The 16698-nt window shown below is 53.9% G+C and overlaps 1 long non-coding RNA gene across 1 annotated transcript; it reads left to right on the plus strand.

Annotated features, from left to right (window-relative positions):
* Positions 1-11261: 11261 nt before the first annotated feature.
* LOC117196375 (uncharacterized) lies at positions 11262-14713 on the plus strand. Its single transcript, XR_007478814.1, has 3 exons — positions 11262-11553; positions 13879-14106; positions 14491-14713. It is a non-coding gene; the product is annotated as an uncharacterized LOC117196375 (long non-coding RNA).
* Positions 14714-16698: the final 1985 nt, after the last annotated feature.

The raw sequence follows: 16698 nt of genomic DNA on the forward strand, positions 1-16698 counted from the left end.
AATTTAACTCTAGTTTGGAAGGAGGTTTTTCTGCTTCAGGAAATAGTTAAACAGCACAGATGAAGGATCAGTGCTTTCAGTTCTGGACAACAGTTCCTCTAGATAAGCCCTTGGAGTTTACCTTGGGGACTCTAACTACATCTCGAATGGAGCCATCAGAATGCAGGTTCTCCTCAGGGCTGAACCTCTAAGTCTTGACATCCAGGAGCCCTCCCTGAGGGGGACCCCCAGGGTGAGGCAGTGGCATCCCCCTCTTAAGCCTTCAGATTTCCTCAGTCTAGAGGGCTCATGCGACCCAGGCCAGGGCCCTCAGGCCTTCATTAGCCCCAGGCCTCTCTTCTGAATGGCTGGCCCTGGGACCTGCCATTCTCTCCTACTGTGTCCCTGACATTCAGTAAGGAGGGAAGCAACGGGGACTGGGAGTTGAGCACAAGTGTCAGGACGCCCTTCATTCCGCCCGTCTTAGCTGTGACGGGGAGAAGGGCACTAGGTTCCAAGGAAGAAGGACTGGGGCCTGGTGCCCCTGCCCCCGCGGCTCCTGTGACAAAGCCTTTCTCCTCCGGGCTCTTGAAAGATGCAGACCCGAGGGAGCACATGAGCGCAAGCCCCACTCCCCAACACCTTCAGCCCAGGTTCTTTATTCTTACCTCCCAAACCCTCCGCCCAGTGGCCTCACTCCAGAGCCAGAGCGTTAACTGTTAATGGTACGGCTGGTTTGCTTCTCAGTGAAAATTGACATTTATAGATATTTCACCAGGAGTTCTTTTAAGAGTTGTTAAGTAACCCCATTATCTCATAAAGAACTTCTGAATAATCTCAAGATTTTAGGCTGATAACCAGGAAATGCCCTCAGCTACGGCAACCAGCAACCAGAGCTATGAAATAAGCCAAAAATAAAGCAGTGCTGATGAAGAGATAAGGCTTGGAGCAGCACTGCCAAATAGACACATAATGCAAGCCACTTGTGTATCTTTTTTAAAAAGTAAAAAGAAATAGAGGGACTTCCCTGGTGGCGCAGTGAATAAGACTCCGTGCTCCCAATGAAGGGGCCCCGGGTTCCATCCCTGGTCAGGGAACTAGATCCCACATTCCACGACTAAGAGTTCCCATGCCACAACTAAGAGTTCCCATGCCACAACTAAGGAGCCCACATGCCGCAACTAAGGAGCCTGCCTGCCGCAACTAAGGAGCCTGCCTGCCACAACTAAGACCCAGTGCAACCAAATAAAGAAATAAGTAAAACTGTTTAAAAAAAAAGAAATAGATGAAGTTAATTTTATAACATTTTATCTTATTTTCAATAATATATTTACGATAATCTATCAAAAACACTTTTTCAACATGTAATCAGTATAAAAAATTATTAATGAAATATTTTATAGTCTTCGTTCATACTGAGTCCTCAAAATCCAGTGTGTATTTTGCACTTATAGCGCATCTCAGTTTGGACCACTGTGTTATCTTTTTTCCGACACCACTTATGAAATGCGTGTCATTTTCCCACTCCATTCTCCAGTTCTCCCACACCAGCTGGGTGTCCAGCAGCGCACCCAGTTCTGATACATCCTCCCCAGAGTCAGCACAGACCCCACAGTTAAAGGCTCGGTCCCATAAGACTGCCCCCCTTCAGAGGCCAGTTGCAAGTCCCAGGGGCCATGAAGAACGCACAGAACTCAGGAAAATACTTTGCTTATGTTTACTGGTTTGGCGTAAAGGAAACAACAGCAGCCGCGTGGAAGAGACGTGTGGGGCCAGGCTCGGGAGCAGTGAGTGGCGTGCCGCCCTCCCCGCACTTCCGTGTGGTCGCCAACTGGGAAGCTCTCTGGATCTTGTTCAGGATGTTTCCATAACCCACTCTCCAGCCCCCCTAGAGGCTGTAGCTTCCCACTCTATTCACACGTTTCTCCTTCTGGTAACCAGTCCTCATCCTAAAGCTATCTAGGGGCGACAGCCTGAGTCACTGCATTCACATAAACACACGAGTGGTCAAAGGGACTCATTATGAATAACAAAGGCACTCCTTTCACTCAGGAAATTCTAAATGTTTTAGCAACTCTGTACCGCAAACCCAGGACAAAGACCCCCCCCAAAAAACTTTGTTTTTTTATTATACCACAACTAGCCACATTCCAGTGCTACCATGCTAGGCAATGCAGATTTAGAGCAAGTGGCCTGCTCACAGCAGAGCCAAAGTGGAAAGAGCTGGGAGGCGAGAGACCCAGGTGCTGGCTCTGTTCTAATTCACTATATGACGCTGAACCTTCGCCTTAGCTCTGCAGGCTTTGACCTATAAAATGAAGGACCCAGATCTGCGATTTTGTGATTCCAATGGTTCACCTTTGCAATGACTGAGATTCCAAACTGAGATTTAAAGGATTTGCTGAACAAGACCAAATCATCTATAAATCAATGCTTCTTAAATTATGGTGCGTGTATGAATCACCTTGTTAAGATAAAGATTCTGATTCAGTAGGTTTGAGAAGGGGCTTGACATTCCGTATGTCTAATAAGCTCCCAGGTGACGCTGAGGCTGCTGGTCCAGAACCCTGCTTGGGGAGGCAGGTGTGTTAGCCCCAGTCCTCTGAGAAGCAGGCCGGGAATGGAAAGGAAAGTGGGGGGAGGCTGGGAGGGCCAGGAGACCTGGGTGCAGGTGTGACCTTGTGAAAGACAAAGGGAAGGGAGGGAGGAGGAAAAGTTGGGTGGGAGACTTAGACTGTGGAGCAGTTCCAAGGAAGCCTGGCGAGACAGGTGAGAAGTCCTCAGGAATCGTCAGAGGAACCCCACACCTCCCAAGGGCGGGCCTGCCTGGGAGCCCTGCCCCGCTTAGTCATCAGCAGGCAGCAGCCAGGGAAGCAAACACAGTAGTAGATTCCAGAAAGCACAGCTGGGGCAGACAGTCACGCACAGCCCCTGCAGTCAGAGACCCGGGGGAAGTCTTCTCACGGCGGTTGCAGTCCACCCCTTGTGGCCAGGTTCAGAGAGCAGTTCCTCCCTGTTTCCCTTGGGCCTCTCTTCCTAAGGGAGACTCAGGAGAGAAAGAGGGGAGTCGGAGGGCTAACTACCCTGTCATGGAGTTCATCTCACGCTCTCCCTCCCCCACTCTCCATTTTGAATTCCCCTCACTCTCAACAACCTCAGCTTGCCTGGTGATGTGACCAAAACCTTTGATGGGGGAGGAGGGACCTGAATACTTGGTAATTAGACCTGTCTCAGGTCAGGGCTGCTGCACGGGTCCTTTCTCAGTTACAGTGGGGCTTACTTGGAGGCAGCTAGAAGATCATCCAGCACACACCTTCCTTCCTGCCCACATGGTGTAGAAGCAGCCCTGCCTTCTGCTGATCAGGGTCAAGGATCCCTGCTGGTTCCTGGACATAGGAGTTCTAAGCGCCCTGGTGGCAGCCATGAACTATAGTGCAAGAGGACCTTTGCTGTGTCCCTGGCCAAATGCTAAGCTGAGTGGAATTCCACACCTTTGGATCCGGCCTTCTGTAAGTCCCTGGGGAGTGGTGCTGAGGCTCTGTGGTCAGGAAAGGGAAACCCAGAAGAGTTCTCTATCCCTGTGAAGATGAACCACTGGCCCTTCCAGGATGGAAAGGGCCTGATGTAGCGGACTTGCCCCAGGCGGGAATGGTGCCACGTGAGGGCTCAGCATAGGTCTCTGCTGCTGGCGGGCTGGACACTGAGGGGCGGCAGTGCCTAGAATGGCCTTGGTATGTGGGAGTCTGTGCTTTGGGGCCCACGTTAGCCTTTGCATGGCTTCTGCCTCTGCCATTGTGGCCACTCCACTTATGCTCATCGTGCTGGTTCTATGTAGCCAATGATAGGGACCAGCTAGCATCAACTGTCCAGGTCATTTTGTTTACTTGCTTAAATTCACTGCCTTAATGTGTTGGGTGCTTTCTAATGGGCATTAACACGTGGCACTAAAATCTTCATGTTTTCTGCCGTATGTCCATCCACTTGTCTCTACCCCACATTTCCTTGTCCCCAGTCTTCCCATCCTTTTCCTTCCAGGCCCCTGACCAAACAGGCCATTTGGCCATTGCCCAAGAGCGTGTGTGTCTTCTCACTACCTTGGGCCACTTTTTGTACACGAAGTACATGACCAAGTCCTCTGCTCACAGCCCTACCCAGTGGGAATATTTTCCATTTCCCTTTACACCCTGTCATGCAGCCACTGTCCATCTTCAGTTTGTACCCATGTACCACATCAACCCATCCATAAACCAGGCTCAGGCTTTTTCCTCCTCTTTCAGCTGGTTGTACAGGACCCTCCATGTGGCCATAGGTACCAGCCAGGGGACAGGCACTGGCTATGTCCTCATGCGGTTTACTGGTGCCCTCTGGCCCCGCTCAGGCTCAACCCCAGAGGGAGCAATTCCATCTTATGAATATTCTACTGCCAGGCCCATCTGACTCTGAATTGATGCGTCCAACAGACCCCAACTCAGAATGGGCAGTTTCAGATGCCCCATATGGTGTGCCCTGGTCAAATGTTCCAGAGCTTAGGAACCAGAGCCTAGTGACGTGCCAGGAACTGTTTCTCAACAGGTGTGTGATCCTGTTGCCGATCGCGTAGCCTTGCTGTGGAATCCCAGGGGCCTGCCCTGTGATTCTCCCACTGGGGCTTCCCACAAGCTTCATACTACATCTTTTCCCGTTCCCCCAGCTGACACTTCCAGCACCAGAGACTCTGCCAAATGATATGACCCAAGCGGCAGGACTGCTTGCACTGCAGCCTGGACCTTCTGCAGTGCCTGTTCCTTTTATGGGATCCACCTACAGCCAGCAGCCTTCCATGTCACCAATATGCTGTCTCAAACCCCAAACAGGGGTACCAGGCACCGTGCTGTCTTCACCATTGTGAGAGACAAGATGTAGCAATGTCTTTCACTTGGGAGGGGATATCCTGGCATACCCCTGGCCGCTGAACCCCTTACACACTTCACGAAGTGAAGTGGCAGGTCCTCGAGTCTTCATAGGTTTATACGCCACACTCTGAACTGCATGTGGTCTCGCCAGGCCTCCAGCACAGAGGCACCTCTTACTCATCCTGTCTCATCACCATGGTGTCATTGATGTAGTGGATCACCGTGGTACTCACGTGGCCCTGATCTCTGGGGACTATATTATGACAAAGGGCATATTACCACAAAGGGATTATACTGTGACAAGCGTAGCCTTGAGGCAAAACTGTAAATGAATATTGTTGTTCAGCCCATGTGAGTGTGAGCTGTTTCTGATCCTCTTTTCAAACTGGAGTGGAAAAAGAACACATTTGCCAAATGACCGCAAACCACATACCTAAGCCCTTATTAATCTGCTCTAGCAATGATTCCACATCTGACACAGCAGCTGCAAACAGGGCTATCACTTGGTTAAGCCTGAGACAGTCTGCAGTCTTCCTCCCGGATCTGTTGATTTCTGCAAAGGTCGGACTGGTGAATTAAATGAGAAATGGTAGGACCACCACCCATTCGTCCTTTAAGTGGTTAATGGTGGCATTCGTTTCTGCCATAACCCCTGGGATGAGATGTTATTTTTTATTTACTACCTTGAGCAGGGTGAGGGAGTGAGAAGGCAGTTTCAGAAGTTTCCACTTGGCCTTCTCTACTGTGAGAGCTCCTACCCACTGGGCCAGGCACCCAATGTGGGGTTACCCCTACTATCAGAGCACCTGAATTCTAGTTAAACACTGGAGTACAAGGGACTGCCGGGTGGGTTGTGGACCCAGTGAGCCCACTGCAAGCTGAACTGTAGCCAGGATTCCACTTGCTACCTGACCTCCATAGGTCCCGCTCTGAAAAAGGGCCTGTGATGATGCTTCGAGTCTCCAGGTGTTAATGTCAACTCAAACTCTGTCGACTGCTCCCCTTTCTCTAGTGAACAGTCACCCAAACAAATGGCCATAGACCTCTGGGGAAAAACTGAAGGCATCCCCATGGTACCTACTGGTTGCAGTTTTGCAGGGTCCTTCCTCCTAGAGGCTCGGCCACCTCTTCAGTCGACGGGTTCCGTGTCTGAAAACTGGCTCAGGTCTGGGAACTCAGCAAGGGACCGTGACTTGCTATTGCCCTGCCTCCTGCTCCTCCGCTCCCGTCTGCTTTCCTGGCCGGTGATGTGAAGCAGAGCCTACTGGCTGCCTGTCCGTCTTGCCCCTAGGAGCACCATGCTCTGTTCACCATCTCTACAGCTTGCCGTAGGGCAAGCCCCCTTGTCTGCCCTCTGCCTTGCCCGTCACTACTGGCCTTACATAATACATCATTCTAGGTGCCCGTTTTCCTCAGCTGTTGTAAATTTCTTCTCTACCATCTGCCAGGGGAACTTGGGTATTTCCGTTTCATTGAGTGCCGGCCTCTGCTTTTTCCAGACCTCTCAAAGAGTCTGCTGCATCCCCTGGCATCCTAGCTAGGGTATTAAATCTTGTGTCTCAACAAAGTGTCCTCACGTCAATGGAATCTTGCTTATCCGGTCTTATGCTCCAGCTCCCTTCATCAAGCACTCTCAAAATCCAATCCCAGGAGCGTCCCCCTCCTCCTGCCAGTATCCACAATAGTTCCTATTCTTTCACAAGATAGTCTCTTTCCCCTTATCAGGTCCAGCAGGTCCCCAGCCAGATTATTCTGGAATTCAACCCTAATCATTGTCCTTGGCAGACAGGAGAGGAAGCAGGGGCAACTCCTGGGAGGGCACTGTTGCGGGGGCGAGGCCTCTGTGGCATCTTTCAGTGCAGCAGAGATGGCAGTTCTCATGGGTGGGTCACCCCTGCCAGCCCAGAGGGTCAGGGAAGATGCAGCACCCGTGACCTCAGGGGTGCTATGCAGATGCCTTCAGCTCAGGTCTCAGGGTTCCAGATCTCCCCAGCTGGGCCCGGTCCTCACACAACTACCCTGACTGAGGGCTCGGACTCACCTGGAGCTCTGCAACTCTATTTGTCTTCACCTGCCACTCAGCTGTACCTGCCCCCCACTTCAGGGGTGAGGGCCCCTATTTAGGCACACACACACCCGGGCTCCCTGCTGTCACACTCACCCACTGGCTGCTTGTTAGTGGCTCGCTGTCCTTCTCCCTCCCTCTGTGGGGCGTCAGGACAAGCAAGCAGTAACCAGCCGACCTTTAGAAGGCACTGTTCCCCCCTTATTTTTCAAATGCCTGAATTATCACCCCTGCCACAGAATTCTTCCCCTCTAGGAAATTTTCCCAAGTCCTCACCAGTGAAATATTTAGCATTTGAGCTACAACCTGCTCTAGGGACCACCTGGGGCACCCACCAGCCAGGATGGCATCCTCCTCCCCTCCCCTCAGAGTGAGACAGCCTCAGGTCCTCTTCTTACACTGTTTCCTCAGACCATTTATGTCAGTTCTGGTACTTAAAGGAGTAGACAGGAAGACGGGATTCTATGTGCAAGAGATTTCTAGGGGTAACACCTGTGAGGGAAGGTGGGCAGAGAGTGGGGGGCAGCTGGGAGGGACATCAGACTCATGTAGGTTTGACCCCTATGGAGGAGAGAAGGGAGGACAGAAGGTGGAGCAGAAGAGTCTTAGGCTGCGGTTCAGATCTAAGAAAGCAACAAGGCCACTGGGGGAGACCTCGTGCCAAGACTGCCTGTCAGAGCAGTCCGGGGACCTGAGAGCAAATGGTGACAGGTGTCAGAACACTGCAGCGGGGGCCAGTCTGAAACCTGAGAGGTGCATTTTCATGGCCACCACCAAAGGTCTAGGGGCTTGTCTCTCTTGGAGCTCCAGACTCAAAGGAACAAAGGTGTCAGCCTTGTCTACCTGAGGTCAATGTCCACTGAGCTTCTGCTCTGTCACTTACTCTTTGGCCTTGGGTGGTTCCTAACTTCTCTGAGCCTCAATTTCCTCACCTATAAAATGGGAACAAAAGCTGTGATGATATATGTAAAATTACCCAACACAAAATGGATTCCCCACAAATTGTTGGCTGAATCAGATTTATCCAACAAACATATAATAAACACCTAGTGCGGGCTGAGCACTGTTCTGCTCCTGAGGCATCTGCAGATGTGTAAGACACAGCACAGGCCCAAAGAGCTCACAAGTGAAAGAAGGGACAGACCATCTCTGATGTGCAGAATAATGTCGTCCCTGCACCGCCCCCAAAGATGTCTGTGTCCGCATCCCCAGAGCTTGTGAAGATGCTACCTGATGTGGCAAAGAAGAATTAAGGTTGCAGATGGAATTAAGGCTATTAATCAGCTGACCTCGAGAGACTACCCCGGATGGGCCCAATGTCATCACAAGGGTCCTTATAAGCAGAAGAGGGAGGCAGAAGCGAGCGTCAGAGTGATGTGATAAGAGAGAGACTCAGTCAGCCATCGCTGACTTTGAAGACAGAAGGGGCCATGAGCGAAGGAATGTGGGCAGCCTCTGGAAGCTGGGAGAAACTCCACGAAGGAATACGGCCCTGCTGACACCTTCATTTTAGCCCAGTGAGACCCATCTTGGACTTCTGACCTCCAGAACTGTAACGTAATAAATCTGCCGTTTTAAGCCACTAAGTCTGTAGTAATTTGTTACAGCAGCAACAGAAAACTAATACAGCATCATACAGATGAACTGCCGTGATACATGAAATTACAGAGGTGTGTGTAGGGCACCGGGGCCCTGGGCAGGGATGCTGCATGGGGGATGGCCCAGGGAGAGGCAGGAGGGAGGCAGAGGGTGGAGGTGTTACGGAGGGTATGGGCTCGAGGGTCTGGGCTGGGTTGGGAAGGAGCTGCTGCAAGGCCCTGAGGGGGACACTCACACACACGCAAACAGAGTCCTGACACACAGGCAACAGACAAGCGCTACGTGTTCACACACGTACACTTGCACGTGTACACACCCCAGTGACGTAGGCACTTATACATGCAGACGCTGTCGGACACGGGCCCACCCATTGCCTCTGTCAACATCCAAATTTCCTGGGGGCAGCTGAGTTTAGCAGGTGGGGCTGGGGGTCCCTGCCATGACCCCATCACTTGAGCCTCACCAAAGGGAGGTGACCAGAAGTTATGTCTCTGCCCAGGGCCTTGGTATAGGAGGTGCCATGGTCAGCCCTAATAAGGGGCACACGTTCCCCCAAACCTCTGACTGTAGGAGGGAACCTACTACGAATGGGCCCATCACCCCAAACTATGGCGTGTCCATCTTTTCAGGCATTTGTCCATCATTCTTGCTTGCTGTGTGCTGATGCCTGTTCTGGCTATGCTGGACCCCAAGTGAAATAAGCCATTATCCAGACACGCAAGGTTTGGTATCTAGTGTAATCAAAGCTGTGACGGGGCCTGTGGAAAGATGGGAGGAGATCCTAGTCCAGTTCTGAGGATCACAGAAGACTTCCCTGAGTGACTGACATTTATGCTGAATTCACGGATGCAAAGGTGCACGGAGGAGGGCAGGGAAGGCAGTTAAACCAGGTTGTGATGCGGTTTAAAAAGATCTCCCTAGTGAAGAACACACGGGGGAGAGTGAGAAGGGAGGGCAGCTCGCGGCCGCCGTGCTTGTTCAAATTTGAGAAGGCAGCGCGGCTGGATAGATGTGGAAGCCTCGGAGACAGGCCTGAGCTGGCATCTGTAGGACCTGGGGCCTGACTGGTGGGTGGATGCCTGGGACACCTGAAAATGTCCCCAGCCTCAGAGGCAACTGCCGGGAGACAGGGAAGGACGGCCAGGTGGAGCGCGGAGCCCTGGCCCCGCCTCCCCAGGAGGCCACTTGCTGCTTGGGGGGAGCAGGGGGCACCCGTGGAGTGAGGGCACGGGCAGCCCTTCTGGGCTCTGGGAGGGGTTCTGTCCCACAGTGTCAGGCAGGAGACCCGCCCAAGTCACAGAGCCACCGTACCACTTGATGGACAGAGAGAAATGGAGTAGCCCCTCCCTGCTTTGCAGCTGAGGGGCCAGTAGTTTAGAAAGGTTAACTGACTGGCCCAAGGTCCCACGGTAGCATCTGACAGAGCCAGGTCTGCACCCAGGCTTGTGTGACTGCATCCCCGGCTCGTCCTCCCCAGCATCGTACTTCAACCGGGCCAGGGACCCATGACCTCTGCCTCCCCCTGGGCCTGGTCAGGCCACTTAGAGGCCACTCAAGGCCAGGACTCCACAGCCTCAGCCTCCTAGGGCTGGACCAGGACAAGAGTTCCATCTGTGCGTGGAATGAGCTGGGGTCCTCCACTGGGAGGACACACGGGCCCTCAGCTGACTCACAGCTCACACGCACGCCCTCCCCACATGGGCTGCCCACCCCACAGCTAGACCACCTGGGAAGCACGCATCCCGGGCTGGAAGTGAGGGGTCCTGCCTCCCTCCAAGAGGGGCACAGACCTAGCCCGCTTGTCCCCCACTGTCACACAGCTCAGCAAAGCTGGGCCTTCCAGGAAATGCAGCCCTGGCCAGAAGAAACAGAGTTTGGGGCTTAGAACCAGGATGCGTGTGTGATCCTGTGAGACCTGGTCCTGTCTGAGCCTCTGTTTCCTCATCTGAAATGCAAGGTTGGGCTCCTTTGTCCTAAAGCTCCAGCAGCTGTGACGGATTTTTGCTCTGCTCTACAGCCCCTGGCCCCCCTCCAGCCAAAGGGCTGGACGGCAGAGGCCTGGTCCCTGCAGAGGGCCCCCAACTCCGGCCTCAGCACGTCCACCTCCTCACTCCCCACAGGTCCCCTGAGGTCCGGCGTGGCCCCAGCCAGAGGAATGTGAGCCATTCCCGGCATCTCCTCCCCTGTGGCCAGCCGGAGAGGGGCTGGGGCCTCTGGGCCACTCTGACAGGAAATTAGCTGGGCCTGGCCTTCCCCACTACCAGCTGCTCCGCTGACCCTGACCCTGTGTTTTCCGAAACCTGATACTGCAAATTTCACAGCCTTTTCTAGGTTCCTGAGGAGGCCTGGCTGAGCTCCGTGTCTAACGGGCCTCCAGCCTACACGCAGCCTGCCCTCCTGCCCTGGAGACTCCAGCTCCTGCTGTGACCCTAAGCCGGCCCTACCCTCTCCAGGCGAGTCGTCTCCCATCTGTGTGTGTGAGAGCTTCTCTGACTGTCCTGAGTAACAGGCCCTCTGCCCCCGTGAACCACAGCAGTGACACAGGTGGGGAACGTGGGGAGGGGGAGGGCTCTCTGGAAAGAGGAATGGTCCTCAGCCTCTTGCCAGGGACTTGCTTTTTAACTTTGCTCTTTTGTAGAAGGATTCTGAAAGAAAATCAATAAAATGCACCTAAGCCATCAAAAAAAAAAAAAAAGAGCAGAATCCGTGCGCAAAGCAGCTGCAACATGGAAAAAGGGCCAGAGGCACGTAAGAGAGGATGTGGGAAGACCACTTAGGAGGCCGTTGTGGTCCAGGGAAGAAGGACAGTGGTTTGGATTCAGATGGGGCAGTGACGATGCAAAGTGCTGCACACAGTCCAAAGCGACTGAGGCAATAAGATGGGGCGAGATGTGCTCATCTGGCCACAGAGGCCCAGGGGGAGAGGTGTGTCAAAGGCCTCCAAGTTTCTGAGGGGCACGGCTGGCTGGTGCCTCTCACTGGGCGCTGGCCAGGGCTGCCGCCAGACGGGACAGGACGGTAAGTTTGGCCCCGGGCCCGTGGAGGCTGCCGTGCCTTTGGGATGGCCTCGTAGCCAGGAAGGGGCTGGAGGCGCACATCTGGGGGACAGAAAAGTAGGGACGGTCATCCAAGCCGAGGGCTAGAGCTCAGAGGAAGAGGGAAGAGAGGCAGCCTGTGGCTGCAGGGCACTGGGCGGAGGGCGGACCTGGCAGGAGGGGTGCCAGGGGTGCGGAGAGAAGCAGGGGAAGGCGGTGCCACACACGGAACGGAGAAGAGCGGTGGGAGAAGCCAGGAGTGCTCGGAGGGCTGGAGGGCTGGGGCGCTGCGGAGCCGGGGAGGGGCTGAGCGCTTGGCGTCCTGGAAGAAGCCAGTGACTTGACAGGGGCGTCTGAGTGGAGGGCGGAGGGCAGAAGCCAGACTCTGGTGGGTGGGCAGGTACATGAGAGGGGAGAAACGGAGACAGGCGAACGAGCAGCTCTCTGGAGGGCGTTTACCGGGAATGGGAGGCAGCAGCTGGAGGGGGCACGGGGTCGAAGGGGCTGCCTGTTCGCTTTTTAAGGCGAGGGAGACTTGAGCATGTTTCTGTGTTGCTCAGGAGGATCCCGCTGAGACGCGAGGTTAGCAAACCTGAGAAAGCAGGGGTGACAAACAGAAGGATGGTTTGGGCCAGCAGGGGGCTCGCCTGGGCCACTCTGCTTGTCTGCAGCTGGGCTGTGGGGGGCACGACCCACAGCCTCCAGCCCGGGGCGTCCTCACTGCCCGCCCAGCCGCACTGTGCCCCAGGGCCGCCGGGAGCAGCCCCAAGAGCCATCCTGGCCGGTTCTGGCCTGACAAGAACAACTTCTCTGGGATGCTGAGGTTAAGGAACACTGGAGTGGCTTCCAGCACTTCTGAGGGCAGTTCCCGAGGTACAGGGGGCATGCAGGGGTTCAGGGAAGGGAGGTCTCTGCCCCGTGCACTGGGCTGGCCGGGGCACTGCCCCTGATTGCTCCATGTGTCCGCCCCCCAGCCTTCGCTGGCCAAAGGCACGCACCTTATGGACTCCATTTAACCCTAGCTGTGGAAGGCAGGGATTGGAGGCAGCCAGCCAGACAGTGCTGGGCGGTGGCAAGGGTGCTACATCTCCAGGGGAAGAGCCATGGGCCCCCAGGCCTACCGTGGACAAAGGCCTGTTGCCAGTGACAGGATGCCTGGACACCTGCTGGATGCCATCCCTATCCCTCCACCTGGCCTGGCAATGCCACCTTGGCTGTTGTTTTGTAGGACAATCCCAGGCACCCCAGAGGGCAGTGGTTCTCAGAGCATGGTCCCTGGCTCCTGATCCAGGAGTTTCCAGCATCCCCTGGAAACTGGTTAGAAATGCAAACTCTCAGGCCCTACCACGGATCTACTGAATCCAAACCTCTGGGGGCTGGATCCAGCAGCCTGTGTTTCACAAGCCGGCCAGATGATTCTGAAGCACCACCGCCACAAGGGATCAAGCCATCTCTCTCTCCAGTCACTGTCCCTCCACATACCCATCAATCTGGAGTCATCATCTACCTGTCATTTTCTATCCAATTTACTCATCCGGCCAGCTACCTATCATCCCTTTTAACATTCTGTCCAGCCGCCTCTGCCCATCTGTCTGGTCCAGTCTGACCTGCTGGCTCACTGGCCTAAATAAAGATTCCTTTATTCATGACATACGCACCCAGTTATCAAGTCACTATTCTCACAGCCCATTTATACTAGAAAAGAGCATTTGCAGCCTAGTACCTCCCCTTGCTGAGGAAAATGGACACAAACATTTCTTTCTGCATAAATCCTGAGGGTTATATCATATGTATTAAGTGAAATCAGTTCTACTTCCTTAACCCTGATTAGACCACAGCCTGGTTCTTGGGATTCCTCAACTAAGGCAACTGTGTTTCTATGTGCACTATATATATACGTATATTCATGTTTGTGGGATATATGTGTGTGTGTATACACACACAAATACACAACTTGAGTAGCTTGGCAAAAGTCTCTGCCCAAAGAGTTTGTCTGTGTTCGAGGTGACAGACTTAGCCAATCACATGGTGCCGTCCCCGGAGAGGGCAAATGTTAGGTATTACTGAAAAGTCAGGTCCCTTCATGCTGCAGACTCCATCCTGAGCGACAATAACCTTTTGTTCCATTAAGTTTCCTGTTAACTGAAGTTTTCCATCAAGCCTGCTGCTCGCCTCTGCTTTGGAAGAGTGGGACCCAGAGCAACGGTACAGCTCAGGAGCTGCGGGGACCTCGGGCACCCGCCACGTCCCCGTGTCATTACCCGAGACAAGGGTGGCGGGGGCCACACTGCAGTTCCTCCTCGTCCAGGCTGATCTGCACGACCACCTCCCCGGAAGCAGAGCCTGCAAACACCAGGCAGGACTGAGAACCAGGAACTGCTGTGTCCACCAAACCTTCACTCCAGCCTCATCCTTCCTGAGCCATCAGCAGCTCTAGGTGACGTTCACTCCCTCCAGCTTCAGACATTTTCTTCGCCCCCTCGTCTGCTGCTCTCCCTCCGGCCCCACTGGACGCTCCATCCAGGTCTCTGTGGAGGTTGGTCTTCCCCTAAACCTCAAACACTGGTGTGGCCAAGAGGTCATGCCTCAAACCCTTTGCCTGTCTGCACTCTCCTTAGATGAGCTCATCGTCCCCTGGCTTTAAATGCCATCTACATGGCACAAGCCCCTCATCGGGACCCCAATTTAGAGCTCCTTCCTGAACCCCAGACTCTTAGATCCAACTGCATCTTAATATCCCCCCTTGAGCATCACTCTGCAATGCAATCTGAACTGTGATGTAACGCCTCTCCCTGCACCGCCTCCTGCCAAAAAGACAACTTACTTCTTCAGAAACGGGAGCTCCATCTTCGTAGTCGCCCTGGCCAAACCTTTTAGGGTCATCCTTGACAGAATTTTCCTCTCTCTCTCACACCCACAGCCCATCCATCAGCAAATCCTGGTAACTGTGCCTTCAAAGCACATCCTGAACTGGACCACCTGTCAGCGCCTTTGCCACTGCCGCCCCGGTCCACCTCCTGGATTTCTGCAGGAGCCTCCTAACTGCCTCCGTGCCTCCACCTCTAGCCCCTTCAGTCTGTTCTCAACACAGCAGCCAGACGGCCCTTTGAAAATATAAGAGCCTGTCGCTTCCGTGTTGAACATCCTCCAATGCCTTCCCCTCTTTCTTGGGGTAAAAGTTTAAGTCGTAACGATGGCTTGTAAAACCCTTGGTGATCAGTCCCTCTGCTAATCTGACCTCACCTCCTACCTCTGTTCCCCTTGTTCACTCTGCATCAGCCACATGGGCCTCACTGATGCTCCTCAAACATGCAGAGGGGTCCCGCCTCCGGGCCACCGCACTTGCCATTCCTTTTTCCTAGAACACTCTTCTCCCAGATATCGTCAGGGCTCACCCCTCGCTTTGTTCAGATCTCCGCTCAAATACTCCCTGATCAGAGACAGGGAGCCCACCTCCTCGCCCTGCGCTGCTGGCTCCACAGCATGTAACCACCTCGCATGTAACTGCTTAGCGTCTGCCTCTCCCTTTAGAAAGCACACTCAGCAAGGGCAGTAGCTTATTGTTCACAGTCTATTTTTCGGCACATAGAAGCAAGGCTGAGGTGCAAACAGGCACATAACCAGTCACTTGATAAAAACCTGTGGAAGGAAGGAGCAAAGAGTAGCTGAGAGGACGACTGCTGGGCCATGAGGAGGAAAACCAAGCCAGCTGGGAGAGGAGTGAGTGAGGGCACCAAAGAGCAGAAGCGACCAGACAGAGAGCTGCTCAAGACACGAGAAGCCACAGTCCCAACCTTCGTGAGGCCCGGGCGCCAGTGAGGTTTGCAAGGCACCCAGGTCACAATCATCCCCTGCCCCTTTCCTGATGACATGTGGCGGGGGGCGGGTTGTTCCTTGCGACCGAAACAGCCTTGACTTCCAACCAGCCACCCAGCCACCCATCCACCCCCACTACTAGCCTCCCAATCATCCAGACATCTCATAATTCGTCTACAAATCAAACAGTCCATGGGCCCCTCCATCCCTACAAGCATCCGTCAGCCTAACGTCCACGAATCCACCCGTCAGTACATAACCAACGATCCCTTCATACATCAGCCTTTCAAAACACACATGGTAGAGCAGGGCCAGGTTATGAAAGGGACTTGGGCACCAGGCTGAGGCAATCCAACTTTACTGCTAAATAGGGGGGAGCTATGGAAGCAGAAAGCTATGGAGATTTTGAGCGGAAAAGTTATATAATCAGGTCTGTATTTTAGAAAAATAATGCTGGCAGCAGTGAACAAGATGGACCAGAGGGGGTAGTCTTAAGGCAGGAAGATCAGCTGGGGTAATGCTGCAATATTCTGGATGATGAAATAGGGCAGAGGCATAGCCGCTAGAGAAAGGAAGAGTCAAGCTGCAGATGGGGAACGGCCCTGCAAGCAGGCCTGCCCAGATGGGGGACCATCTAAGAGGCCTTGGTTGGGCACCCACCAGAGGGACCCAGGCACCGTGCTTGCCCCCGCCCTCAAGTGGGGCTGTGCCTCCCGCACATTTGGCCCAAGACATCCAGGAGAGGTAGTTCCCAGGATCCCAACCCAGAAGTGGTCCTTTCTGGGCCCATCTGCAGAACCCTCTGCCCTACAGCTCAAGCCACTGACATTTGAGTACACAGTCACCCACCAGCTCTAGTCTCACACTTCAGCCCTGGTTGTGGAAAGCTGGGGCCTCTTCTCTGTTAATTTTCTCCAACTCCTCCGAGGCTGGGCCTCAGGCCCAGTGAAGTCACGGTCTGGGAGGCAGCCCTGGCTCCCTGCCGGCCCACGGAGGCTATATTTGGAGCAAGACAACTCCCTGCAGACACAGACTCGGGACCCACCCTGCAGCACTGCCCCAACCGATTTTACCGAGTTTACAGGAGTTTCCAAGCAGTGTGGGTGTCACTCACATCTTCACGTGTTTGTTCATTTACTCATTTGTTCACTCATTTATCCATTCCACAAATATTTATTGATCCCCTGGCACGATGCAGCAGGATGCATGGCGGCACGTACACGCATACATATGGGTACCTGCGTCTAAATAGGGAAGGCAGAACGTACTCTCGGTGCCCTCCCTCAGGGTTCAACAGCTCTGGTGACTCAGA

Source organism: Orcinus orca, chromosome 8, assembly GCF_937001465.1.
Source record: "Orcinus orca chromosome 8, mOrcOrc1.1, whole genome shotgun sequence".
NCBI lineage: Eukaryota > Metazoa > Chordata > Mammalia > Artiodactyla > Delphinidae > Orcinus > Orcinus orca.